Raw genomic sequence first — 13,938 nt, forward strand, 5'->3', positions numbered from 1 at the left:
CGCACCGATGCACCACTTCTCCGGCCATGCTGAGGCCGCGTCCCACATACGGCAACTAGAACGATGTGCAGCTATGACATACAACTATCTACTGGGGCTTTGGGGTGAAAATAAATAAATAAAATCTTTAAAAAAAAAAAAAAGAACTAGATTGACCCCTTCCATCATCTCCTCATTTATTTCACTGCAATATACCTCCCCCAGGGAAGTCAGTACCCTAATATTACAACACCCTGATCTTGAAGAATCAAGAATTCTTTGGATTCTCTACAATGGCACCAGTTTTTCAAGATACAGTTTTTTTGAGAAGTGAATAGATATATCTACAAGCATCTGGAACAGGGCTAGCCTGTGCCTACCATTGGCTGGGTAATCATCCCCGTAAGCCTCAGGAGAGGAAACTGGTGGTCAGCAGCTCCCAGATACTATGTAGACAAGTCATCACCAAGGTGATCTGCTGGCCCTCCATGCCTCATAATCTGAATGTGATGAAACTTTATGGAAAGCTTTATGCTATGTAATAACCTTGATATAATCAGTAATATATTAAACTAGTTCAATATCCTGCTATTTTCTAAGCTGTATTAAATGTTAACATTATCTTCTAATAACTTTTGCCTTCTAAGTATTTGACAAGTTTTGGACTTTAAAACTTGATAATGTATTTATTTTCATATTTAATACTGGATACATTATTCAGAATGGGAATGTTAGGCTACAGTAATCAACAACCCCCAAATCTCAGTTGTTTATCACAGTAAAAGTCTGTTTTTCCCACATTTTTTCATTGAAATATATTTGACATATCATTGTGTAAGTTTAAGGTATACAACATGTTGATTTGATACATTTATGTATTGCAATATGATTGCCATTGTAGCGTTAGCTAGCCCTTCTATCACTTTACACGGTTGTTTCTTTTTTGAGGTGGGAATCATTAAGATGTAATCTCTTAGCAAGTTTGATGTTTATAATACAATATTGTTGTTTATAATCACTATCCTGTGCATACTGTGTTTTTTTCTACACATTATATGCCCATCAGAGCTTAGGTAGGGGTTCTGTTACTCATCATCCTAATTCTAAGATCCAGGCTCATGGAGCAGCTGGTGTTTGTAACACTGCCAGTAGCCATGGGAAAGAGAAAGAGAGAGTATGGCAAATCTTGCACTGGCTTTCAGAGCTTACAAATAGTGTGGCATATATCATCTCTGCTCATATTTCATTGTTCAAAACCAGTCACATGGCCATACCTATTTATAGGCATGGGAAAAATGCAATCCCATCACTTGTTCAGATGGACCAGAAATATTTGATAAAGAGCTCTAATGACTAAAAAGCGTACTTTTTGGTTACCAAATTTGTGGTTCACTCTCTTTCCTGAATGTGAATACACTGACCCTCCCCAAAGGAAACAACCCATGTAGTCATAATTTCAAGCTCAAAGTCCATAATGCCTGATGTCTCTTCATCAGGTCCAGTTATAACTCTTCTTGATCAGTATGAAGTAAAGACAAGTCTATTACCCTATTTTCTAACATAAGTTGTGTTCATACTTTGACTCTCTAATTTGTTCTTTAAGTTACGGGACATAAAAGAGGGATTTGACTAGGCTAGGACAGGATGAACATCACCTAGAGATAGAAATGGAGGGAACTTTGTGTCCTCCTTTTTCTGGAGAAGGTGTTAATGGCTTCAGTCATATGAGGGATATGTGTGTCATGTTGACATCATGATTTCTTGTTGGTAGTGGTGGTGGTGATCAGAAACTTAAATGGGGGTAAAAGAATGTCATGGGATGCTGAGATGAGACATGGTTGGACTGTGCTGGATTAACTGTTGTCAAGTCAACATCACTGTCATCCCCTTTGATGGTCTTTTCTGCACTGTAGAAGAGACTAGTACCACATTGCCCAGAATCCTTTCTCCTGTATGGTTTCCTATAGGGTTAGATTCTACCACTGACAGTCACCTATGTGAGCTCTGGAAAAAGAAAAGGAAGAAATATTATTTCATTGGAGGCAGATGCAGCCAGACACATGAGCAGATATTCAGACATGAAGTTTGTAGGAACTTCAGAGGGAACTTCTACAAAGTATCCACTTAGGTGTTTTAGGCAGCTGAGATAGCTGATGAGGCTTCTTGGGAATTACTCACTTCAGTGCAGTGGCCTGAGATAGTAGTGTGGCACTTCCTGGAGGTAGTAGAGTTCTGCAGCAGTTCCAACACAAGCTCTTGAGATCCCCCACTTCCATTCTGCAGGCTAAGCCAGTTAGTGACAGCTTCCTGCCCTTCTCCTTCCTGGCGCCCCACTACCGTGGATGCCTCTAATTCTGTGTTTTACCAAAGACACATAGAGCAGCTTCTGTTTTTCTAAACAAACACTGACTGATACCCTGAGTAATACTGAATATGATGGGGAAGATGTTTGACATGTACCACAGATTATATTTTGTTGCTATTCAAGAAATAAATTTAAAAATTTTTATATTTGAATACCTATAAGAAAACTTGCAAGTATTATAATGATAATGAAAATGAAAATATATATTTTTGTTTATATTATTATTAATTTTTCAAGTTATCAATAGTATTACATTGTCAGGAAAAATATATATTTTTAAGAAATCAACCTAGAATTTCTCATTCAATCTCTAAGTAAAAGTATAAACCCACAAGAAATAAATGGGAAATATAGTTTTTTATTGCTTTTAATTTTAATTCATTTGAAACTCAGGCATAAATGACATATGTGTTGAATAATAACTACTTAATTGCTGGTATTTTTTGTTTCAATCCAAACTAAATAAAATCTGCAAGGAATGACACAAAATTCCACTTATAAGCATAAGGAATCATAGATAAGGGACATATAGCATTTCAAATTACCCAGCATCTTTCACAAATGACATGTCTGGAAATCTAACAACTAGCTCTCACCCCTAACAGACTATCACGTCCCTATTTAGTTTCTTATTTGTCTCTGTCAGGCTGATCCATGGGTTTAGTCCCCAAGCCATCAAAATGAGACTTGGCATTGATCACTGAAATTTATGATACTTTGAAAGATCGCACCTGACTAATGGCACAGCCACACTTGATGTATTGTCATAGTCACAGTCATTCACAGTCAGGGTTGGTAGCAGGTGGAAATTGTGGGAGGACTTTTAGGTAAATTGGAGATTGACAAAAATCCTGGGGTCTCTATACTTTTACGATTAAAAAGATGCCACATTTCTCCAAGGAGTACCAAAGGTTTGAAGTGCAATAAATGTCTTCATTTTAGCCTAATCCTGCAGGGTAAAAGTTGACTTCTGAAATGTTTTAAAATCGTTAGACTCCTAAAAATTTTTAAACTCTGGCACTGTTTCATAGACTAAGTCATATTCACCAATCACATGTTGTTCCCTCTCTTCCTCTTCGAGTTCTATATTAATAGATTTAGCATCCTTGAGCCTCAGTTTCCTTACGTGCAAAAATAGGGGTAATAACAGTGCATCTTTCAGAGGGTTGTCATGAGAGTAAATGACATAGTCATGGAAGCTACACAGCCCAGTGCTGGGCATCTAGTACCTATCAATAAATGTGACCTATTAATTTGCTCAAATAGTATCCTATAATATAAACACCAAATGAAGATTAAATAAAATAATTTAAGTAGAGCCATAAAAAGTCATAAAACTGTTTTCTAACTTTCCCTATCTCAATTTCAGATTTTTTTTTAGGTTCTAGTTTAAGAAGCCATAATACTGCCTCATTGCCTTGTTGTATCGGTAACTCTGGAGGTAAGTGATCACATGCACAAATCTCCTAGGTGGTCTTTCTGCCCCCCACAAGCTAACTTTGGACTCAACTTCGCTCAGTCTATAACATCTAAGGAGCTCACAATCCAGGGTGGTTTGGCCCTAGGCAAATGAATGCAAAACAAAACATCTAATGAAGAACAAAGTCAAAAATCAATTAACTGAAAGCGAACAAAATTCTTGGAAGTGATATCCACATTCCTTTTTATTTTATCAATACTGGTTCCCTCATTTACATGTGTCTAGTTCACGTTTTCCTGCTTTAAATCATCGCTTCCCACAGTAGCATGTAGACCTCCCAGGTACCTCACCTGTGGGGAATTGGAGGTCTGCGCTCACCTGTCTTCTCTGCTACATTCCCCACAATATGAGCTCATCCTCCACAGCTGTCAGGAGCTTTTGAAGTTCTCTCCATGTATCCTGTCATGTATTAAATCCTTTTTCCATGTTATTTTCCTTATATAAACGATGTTGTTTTGTCTGTAAAATTGCCAAAAACACAAAGGAATGTCTTTAACAAATTTCAAAGATCCTTATTTTTATCATACAGAAACTTCAAATCCTTCTAAAGTTTACAAACTTAAAAATTGAGGTGGGAATCTGCACCTGCTACAGTGTCTAACTTCCACACCTGGAATATTTAAGGCATCTCGTTCTTGTTCACGTCAGAGATTTGTATTTTTCCACAAATAATTTCCGAGCCTGGTCACCTGACTTATTTTTGATGACAGGAAACAGGTTACCAGACTCTGTGGATAAAATATCTTATAGTAAAAAGGGAAACAGATGGTAATTAAAGGTAACATTCACCTGGGAAATATGGACAATTAAAAGCAAAATATTTCTGATCCATGATTTATCTTGATCATCTTGACAAAGTACTAAAAAATGCAAATAACTGAAGATTAGATATGATAGATTTTCTATATCTGAGGGCTAGGACAAGGTAAAACCTCATCCTTCTTCTAAAAAGCATGTGTGTATCTTATGGGTCCAGCCCGGCGGCGCAGGCCGTTAAGTGCGCGCGCTCCGCTGCAGTGGCCCGGGCTTCGCAGGTTAGGACCCTGGGGCGCACCTCTTGCCACGCCACGGTGTGGTGGCGTCCCATATAAGGTAGAGGAAGATGGGCACGGATGTTAGCCCAGGGCCAGTCTTTCACAGCAAAAAAGAAGAGAATTGGCACCGGATGTTAGCTCAGGGCTGATCTTCCTCATAAAGAAAAAAAAAAAAAACTATATATGTGTTTTAAATAAAGAATATTTTTCTTCAACTCATATAAACAAAGCTGAAGGATTGTGTAAGAAATTTTGTTCTGCCTTTTGTCAATGACTACAGATTCCATCCCTGAAAACAGAACCTGCCTAATTCAACACTGTTTAGTAGGTAGTTTATATCTGGAAATTTTCCAACAGGAGTCATCATGGTAGACAGGAAAACAAAACAAAAAATATAAATTTAAAGTCTAGACAGACTTGGGTTCTTATTCCATATATTAACCGTGTTATGCTTACCATCTACCAGCATCGTTTTCTTCATCTTAAAAATGAAAATAATCATTACCTTGCAGGGTTAGGGTTCTTAGGACAAAAGAAACTCAGTTAATGTTATTTTCCTTCTATCAGCCATTCCTAGCTCCTCTCCCGCCACAGCACTCTTCCCCCACTGCTGGTTTGCCTGTTATTCTATTGCCTGACTTCATCATTCAGGTATTTTACAATTATAATCCTCAAAATAGTCCTCTGAAGTAGGTAATTTTATCTCCATTTTCAGTGGAGGAAATGGAAGTGTAAAGAGGTATATCAGTCAGGGTCTAGTCAGGAAAATAAATGCCACTCTAGGTGTTTCAAACAGAGGGACTTGAAACTTAGGAACTGTTTACACAGGTGATGGAAAAGCAGAACAAGCTCTCAGGGGTAGCTGAGGGAACCCTGAAATCAGCAACAGCGAGAAACACCATTCCTTCCCACCCAGGGCTGGAGGTCTAAAGGAAGGAAACTCAGAACCAGGGCCATCCTGTGGGAGCTTCCCCAGGCAGCTGTTAAGAGGGAACTGAAGCTACTAGAATATGCAGCCACTGCTAAAGGTACTGCTGAAGTCAGAACAGGAGAGGTACAGTTACATTCCTGAGGTCAGATGGCCAGTAAGCAGAAGCTTCGGGATTGGAATCCAGATCCTTCTCACTCCTTTCTTATCAAATGAATAAAACGTATATGTGAAAAAGCTTGTAAATCATAACTTACAATAGATATCTAAGGTATTATAATACTATTTTAGAATGAAGAGAACTTTTGAAACCCCCTTCAAATAAGAAATCAGAAAGAATCCTTGACTCTAGAATTTACTCAACACTGTTTCCGTTGGCGATTCCATGTATTCTAATAGCCTTGTGTCAAAAGCAGACCTTCAATAAAGGTTTGTTAGAAGAAAGTGAGCCCAATGGTTTTTTTACCATAGTTTTCCTTATGACATCTTTTCATCCAATGGATTTGACCATGAACTTTCATTTCTAAACAGAAAATCAGAAGACTAGAGGAAATATACAGTAAGATAGTAGTCTGAACAGATCTTTTGTGTTTTTTAGTCTTATTTCTGATTGAATTAAATTTTTGAAAAAACTATATAAAATAGAAGTGTTTGAAGCAATGAATAATAAGATTGGACTTCTGAAATGTGGCTCACACCCACCTCATTTCCTAGCCAAAATCCTGGGATAGTACATAAAGGGATTTGCAATGAAAGATAGTCAATACCGTGTATATCAATTACCCATACATTTCAATTGATAGTGAAACTAGAAAATATATTCAATGAGTGGTCTTTATTCCCATAAAGTAAGAAATGCATAATGGATGGAAAAATGAAGAACTCACTTTTTAATACTCATTCATAACAGCCCAGTACAAGAATGCTTATATGTAGATAAAGTTTTCGAAGTATTTGTTCCAACCGCTGACCAAACTACCAAACTACATTTGATCTTCTACCAGCTATAAAGGGCTGTGCTTGAACTCCATTTCACAGTTCTTTGGTTTCATAGCCTTTAGGCGAGCACAATTCATACCCGTTATATGCTTGAAAAGATCCGTGTCAGGAACTGTTACACAAAGATGCTAGCACACGTTATCCTAAAATGTTACCATGTTTAACCAAAAAGAAAAAAGAAAGAAAAGAGTTATTTGATTTCTTAAAGTTCTATGTCACACAAACCATTGGGATTTGCATACGGAAATTTTTAAAGCATTAGTATCTACAGGCTTTGAAACCCAATAAGTGTTAACATTTTCAGATATTTGAAGTTTGACCAATTTCTCTCATTTTTCCAACTAATCTGTGAAAAAGAAAAGATATTTCCTTGTAAATGATGAAAGCAATAAGGTATGAAAAAGGATAGACAAAACTAGGAAAAGTAAATGGTCCATTTTACTTATAAACACAAGTGACCAAGAGCTATAATCATGTGCATTATGACAGCAAAATCTCAATGAAGTAATTACTTTCCATTGGAAATACGGGTATAATTTTATTCATAATAATTTAGCTAAATATTATTCTTGACATTTGGAAACTCGAGATTTAAATATATAGGCAGTTCACCCTGAAGCAACACATAAGATTTAATTAAGGAAGAAATTAGTAGAAAAATCCCTAGTTTCAGATCGGTACAGAGAAGAAAAAATAGATGATTGAGTTCAGCATAATACACAGTAGGGCCTAGAAAATGTTCGATAAGACAAAATTGACTCCTTCCTTGTCAAGAAAGACAATGCGAAAAAGCAAGGAAAACACAAAGAATATAATTATTGCAACATGAATCAACAAGTGCATGACCAGGAGCAACTGTATCATTACATAATATTTCAGGTCAAAACCAGTTGGGCTTAAGTGATGGGAAACAACGGCTCTTTCCAAGTCAGATTGCAGTTCTAAGAGAGTTGAGTGAGATGGTTTTATTTAGATGAGGTTGTTTCCATTAGTGCTTGCCCTATGGTTTTATGATTGTTTTAGGATTGGAATCTCCTTCCTTCCCTTTTGCATGGCTAACTTGATTCTTATTCAGTAAGATTCACCTTCACTGTCATCTCTACTGGGTAGGTAGTATAACCTGATTCTTCCTCCAGGCTGGGCCCTGTCACCATCTTCTTTCTATGCATAGTCTGTAATGTATTACTATCCTGGTTACTTGTATGTTTCTATACCTATATAGTAAATTCATGGGAAGCAGGAACCACTTTGATAACCTCAACACCTAATACAGAAATTGGATGGGTAGATACTGAATAAATATTTGCTAGTTAACCAGGTGAAAACTCTCTTTATAGATATTGAGACTGGTAAAAAAAATAGACCTTCCCAATTTGCCAAACTCTGTTCTACAACAATCTTTAGTTGTTGAATTTTGTTTCACTTCAGCCCAAATTTTAAATGCTGGTTGTTCATGTTAAGAAAGACCCAGCTTCTCAGTTTTTAAATGAGAAAAGCAAAGTCTAAAGCCATTATCCATGTCAGTAGCTAAATTTTAAATAACTGAGTAGACTACATCAAATTTTAATGGAAAATTATATTTTAAATATTGTTTAAAAAAATGTGTCATAAAACTAGAATAAATCCACTAAAAATGAAAAACAAAGAAAAAGGGAGAGAGACTGCATTAATAGAAAAATAAACAATTCTAATCCTTTAAATTTTATATTGATTATTTATTTCCAAAATTTGAATTCTAATTTTGAATCTAGAGCATTCTCAGTCTTTGAATGCCGACAAATTAATTGTTTTCTTGAAGAATATTCTTTTGGCTACTCAGGATAATAATGCTTAGTTCGTTCGATTCCTTGTGACCCCATCATCAATAATGCATCATCACAATGTCACCTTGCCTGTCAGGCTCAACGAAGGAGGGACGAGCATGGGCACTTAACTGCTTTCTCCCTTGCTGGAACTGGCAGCTATTATTAAGAGTTAGTACACATGGGCATGATGAGCCTGGGGAGACGTCTTAGCTTCGGCATATATGCCATACCTGAAAAAGTAACTTTGAGCCTCAAATCTGCCAAGCTGATATCTTGCACAGGCATAATGTTCCCTAAAAATTTAAAAACAAAAACAAAACCCTCACATCTGGGATTACTGTCATATAATTTCTATATATTGCTGGCTTCAAAAAGACTGAATCCTTTGCCATGTTATTTCAATCATTTTAAAAATAAAAGGATGCAGCCTTGGGATGGTTGATCCACATAGAAGCTCAGCGGGACAATGATAATGCTTCTGAATTTTAACTAGAAAGTATCCATACTTTGCAAAGCCACAAACTTTCCATTCAGGATATTAGAAAAAAGGAATGCTGTCAATGAGATGTTGTCTCTGAACTAATTATTTAGCTAATTATAGCCTCCTGAGCACTAGAGAGTAGTTTTCACACAGATTTTGTTTCTTTAAGATTTTATTTGAACTTCAGAATTTGTACCCCTAATTTTTATTGTATCATAAATATCTATACTTGCTCACTGAGTTAAAAAGGACATACAGTATAAAAAAAAAAGAAAGAAAGAAAAGAAAATTTATCATCACCTCCAAACAACTCCAAGTCCATGTCCTAGTAATGATAGAAGTAGTCATTTCTTCACATTTGTATGATTATATATGTCCATATAAATATGTAAATACCTTTAATTAATATATAACCATAATTATTTCATGACTGATCTCTCCCAGGAAATCCTGTAAATGAATGGTTCACATATCACGAAGGGGAGATGTGGAAGGAAAATGAGGAGGGAGAAATAACACTGGAAAGATCCCAGGACTAACAGTGAAGATCATGGGTTCAGTCCCAGGTTGACTAGTAATTAATTGGTTTTTGGTGTTGGATGAAACAACCTTCTAGATCTATTTCCTCGCATGTAAAATGAGGATGATCACTAAAGTTCTGATCTAACATATTATGATTTCGTGCTACTAAGAAGTGTGAGAGAAGTATTTCTCTTTCTTAATTCCAAGATACAGTGCAAGTTAAAGTGGGCAGAAGCACTCTGGAGTTAATACACTTGCCTAAGTATAAACTACGGACCTGTCACTTTCTCACTGGATACGTTGGTCACTTAGAAGTCTACGCATCAGCAAAATAGGTATAATAACAATTCTACTTCATAGGTTTGTTTCCTAAGTTTAAAAGAGAGAATGCACATAAAAGAATACAGCATGGTGGCCGAGTAATAGGAAGAGTCCAATAAATCTTAGTTATGGTAATAATAATGGTAGACAGGCTTCATTGTAGCAGCAGCAGTACTTCAGAGTCAATCACATTAAGGAGAGAGAATGCCTTCAAGGTTAACAAAACTTAGCCAGAACCTGACTGAAGATAGGAACATAATTCAAAAGGGCAGATATCAATCCAAAGCAAGATATTTAGCAATAGAAGCATAGGTACAGAAGAGCCACTGAGAAAACATAGGCTTTGACCACGTAAGCACTTTCAGTGTGGAGAGGTTGTGTCAGAAGCGTGCAAGTATAGGTCCACCAGATAGGTACATTCCTACTAAAGGAATTGACATATCAAATTATGAAGCCCTAATAATATTAAAACTCAAAAAATTGTTAAACAACATCCCTTCTTGTTGTGATTCCAGCCAAATGACTATCTGTTAATTTTTCTTTTCATGTATTTATCTACATAGAGAAAATGTAATGATCAGGCTAACAAGAGAATTCACTCATTCTGCCTGACACATTACTCATTGTGAATCAACAATCTAATGTTCTGGATTTCTATCTACTTTAGTCTCTGTGAACTATTACAGCAAGATTTGGCACCAGAGTTCGATCAACTTCAAAAAGGTAGAATTAGTTTATGAACCATAAAGTTTATGAACCAATAATGAATTCATTTAAACACTGTTTTAAAAATGTTCTTAGCATTTGACCTCTTTTTCTTGACAAGCAAACCTCTTTAAATGCTATTCTTTTGATTTTCTAATACAATTCAAACATTAGGTAATTCATTAGCCTATGAGCAAATCATCACTGTCATATATACATATATGTAAACAAATATATAGTAAATCTGTGTCCTACATTACTTCCTAATTTAGAAAAAAATCAATATATTACCCAATGCTAAATGCTAGTGATAAAACAACAAGCCTATATTCTTCAGACAATGACAGTGAAAATCTAAAAGAATACAAATACTTCTGAAAAAAATTTTTTCATTTGTAGCAAGAACCTTATTAATAGGAAAAGGCAGTAAAAATTTATAGTCTATGTAGTAAATCTATAATGAACAAAAAATTAAATTAATAAAACCTGCATATAAAAATTGACTGAATTCAAGTCTCACAACATGTGGATTGAAATACAGACTTCCACCTTTTTCCAAACACTTAAAAATGCTAAGTAAAATATAAGAATTAAACAAAAGAAAAAACAAAGCTGACCTTGAAAGAAAGACAGAAAAATGTCTAGGTGTCAATAACTTGAAGTCAGAAAAGCAAATCCCATGAGGTAACACTTTAATGTGTGTTTATTTAACTCTAAAATATGAGATGAGGGAAATAGGAGATCTACAAAGAGCCCAACATCCAAAGGGCAGGACACTATTACACAGACAGGAGCAGGGGCCATGGTCTTGGTTCCAGAATAGCCACACAATTGGAACTGTAGTCTCTGAATGAGACTTGGACTCTGGGAAATCTTCTCTCTTAATGAAAATGGAATTAGAGAAATTAAACCCTTGGGCCCAGAAAAGTCGTAAGTAAGTTTTTGTGTCTGACTAGGATTCTTCATATTTTTTAAAGTATCTGCTTAGAAACTGAAATCTCGACTGTACCCTGCATGTATAAATTTCAAATTTACAGTGGTGCAGAAATCCCCACAAAATTTACATAAAAATTGATACTTGATCATTTAAATCTCTGAGGGCACTGGCAGATGTAAACTAAAAATCACTCTGAAAACTTGCTTCCACGATTTAGGGCTCATAGAACACACATAAGTAAAAAAGGGAAAAAAGGAGCAGAAACTCCTCAAAAAGATTTCCACCATGAGGCAGAGAGGAGATACAATAAATGAGAGAACTTGTGAAACAAAGCAATCTGAAGTATTCACAAAATAAGTATTTTAAAAATGACTTAAAGTACAAAGGAAGGAATAGAATCCTATAGCAAAGAGACACAAGAAAAAGAATACAAGGGTTTCAAAGAGAAATCAAGTAAACTTAAAGAAATTAGAAATATGATTATTAATACTTACAGCTTGTTGACACAGTTTAACATCAAATAAAGCTCAACTCAAAAAGAATACATTAACTGGAAGCTAGATACGACTATATTATCTGGGAAGCAAAAGAGAAAGATGAAGGTAGACAATACAAAAGAAGAATTATGGAGGCTAAAAGAAAGAACCCAACGTATGTTGCATAAAAGTTTCAATAGAAGAGAATAGAGTTAATTGGAGATAGGCAAATTTCAAAGAAACAATGGCTGAAAAATCTCCAGAATTGATGAAGGACATGACTCAGGATTTAATAAGCAAAATGAGTCCTGATTCCAATAAAAAAATATAAATCCAAACATAGATACATTACGGTGAAAATTCAGGATATAAAAAAAAGATAGATAAAAATTTTAAAGAAGATAAAGTTTCAAAGAAAAAAAGACTCATTACTTACAAAAGAATTAAATTTTTATAACAGCTTACTTCTCAGCAAAAATGTAAGAAGACAATGGAATAATATCTTCAAAAAACTGAGAAAGAATAACATTCTAAAATTCCAGAGTTCCAATGAAACAATTTCAAATGCTAATGCAAAATTAAGGCATTTAAGGGGGAAAGTGAGATAATTTACCACACATAGATTCTGATTGAAAGGTCAATTAATGATTACTCTTTAATAAAAAGTAAATTAAATCTAGAAGGAAGGAGAAAGATACAAGAAGTAATGATAAGCGAAGAAATCGCTTATAAATTTCTAGACACATTGTTTAGAATTTTAGATGAATTTAAACTTCAAAATAAATTGTCTTTTAGATCAAGTTAGACTTTCAGATAAATTTTATAAATTAAAAATCAGAATTACTAAATTAGTGGGGAGTTGACAAAATTAGAATAAAACTTCTAGACAATTTGAAAGTGATTGACTGGAGCAAAAATTTCTAAGTTCCTTTGAATTCTTTAGAGCAAGTGGAGATAAACTGATTAAATTAGACATTATTAAGACAACTGGTCATGTTAAAATTGTAAGACCAATCACTAAAATAATGAAAATTGAATAAATAATTTCTAAACAAGTAGAATGTGGAAAGGGAAAAATAAATTAATCATTAACAATCCAATGGAAGGCAGAAAGGTGGAAAAAAATAAGCAAGGAAAAAATACGGTAAAAAGAACAAAATAATATAGAAGTATGTCCAAATATACTAGCAATCACAGCAAATTTTTATTAAATTTGATCCAATGATTGTAGTACAGATTCTCAGATTAAAAACAACTATAGAAATTCAACTGTAATCTGGCTATAAAATTAGAATAGACAAGGCTATGCTGTGATAACACATTAACTCCACAATCTCAGTTTTTTAAGGAAATGAGTAGGTATTTCTTCCATGAACTTGAAATCCATTGGCTGGATATCCTCTATCTATGAAACACAACCACCTCACCAGAAGACACTATTGCTCATTGGCCAGGTCTAGTTACAACCGAAATGAAGTGGGGAAAAATAGAGATGACATCCATAATTTGGTGAACACTATCTCTTTCACACACATTTAAATATAACTCAGAAATATTGAAAATAAAGGGATAGAACAAGATGCAACTGGCAAATATTAACCAAAAGAAAGCCAATGTAGTCATTTAGAAACTATGAAATTGACTTTGTTAGAAGAAATCACTCAGAAAAAAAGAACAATTTACTAGGAAGATATAATATCTCTTAATTTGTATGTACTTAACAAGGCAGTCTCAAAATATATAAAGAAAACATTACAGAAATAGAAGGAAAACCCAGTAAATCCACTATCATAGAGATTAAATACATATCTCTCAGAAATTCACTAGTAACTATATATACGTGAAATATATTTGGCTGCCAAGTGTATTGTATATATAATAAAAGTGTTTTAATTATTTGAAAGAC

At 34.8% G+C, this 13,938-nt stretch overlaps 1 pseudogene; it reads right to left on the bottom strand.

Annotated features, from left to right (window-relative positions):
- The window catches only part of LOC131411061 (protein NipSnap homolog 2-like), a 45,958-nt pseudogene that overhangs the window by 17,592 nt on the left and 14,428 nt on the right, over window positions 1–13,938 (bottom strand).

The sequence above is a fragment of the Diceros bicornis genome, chromosome 10 (genome assembly GCF_020826845.1).
Source record: "Diceros bicornis minor isolate mBicDic1 chromosome 10, mDicBic1.mat.cur, whole genome shotgun sequence".
In the NCBI taxonomy this organism is placed as follows: domain Eukaryota; kingdom Metazoa; phylum Chordata; class Mammalia; order Perissodactyla; family Rhinocerotidae; genus Diceros; species Diceros bicornis.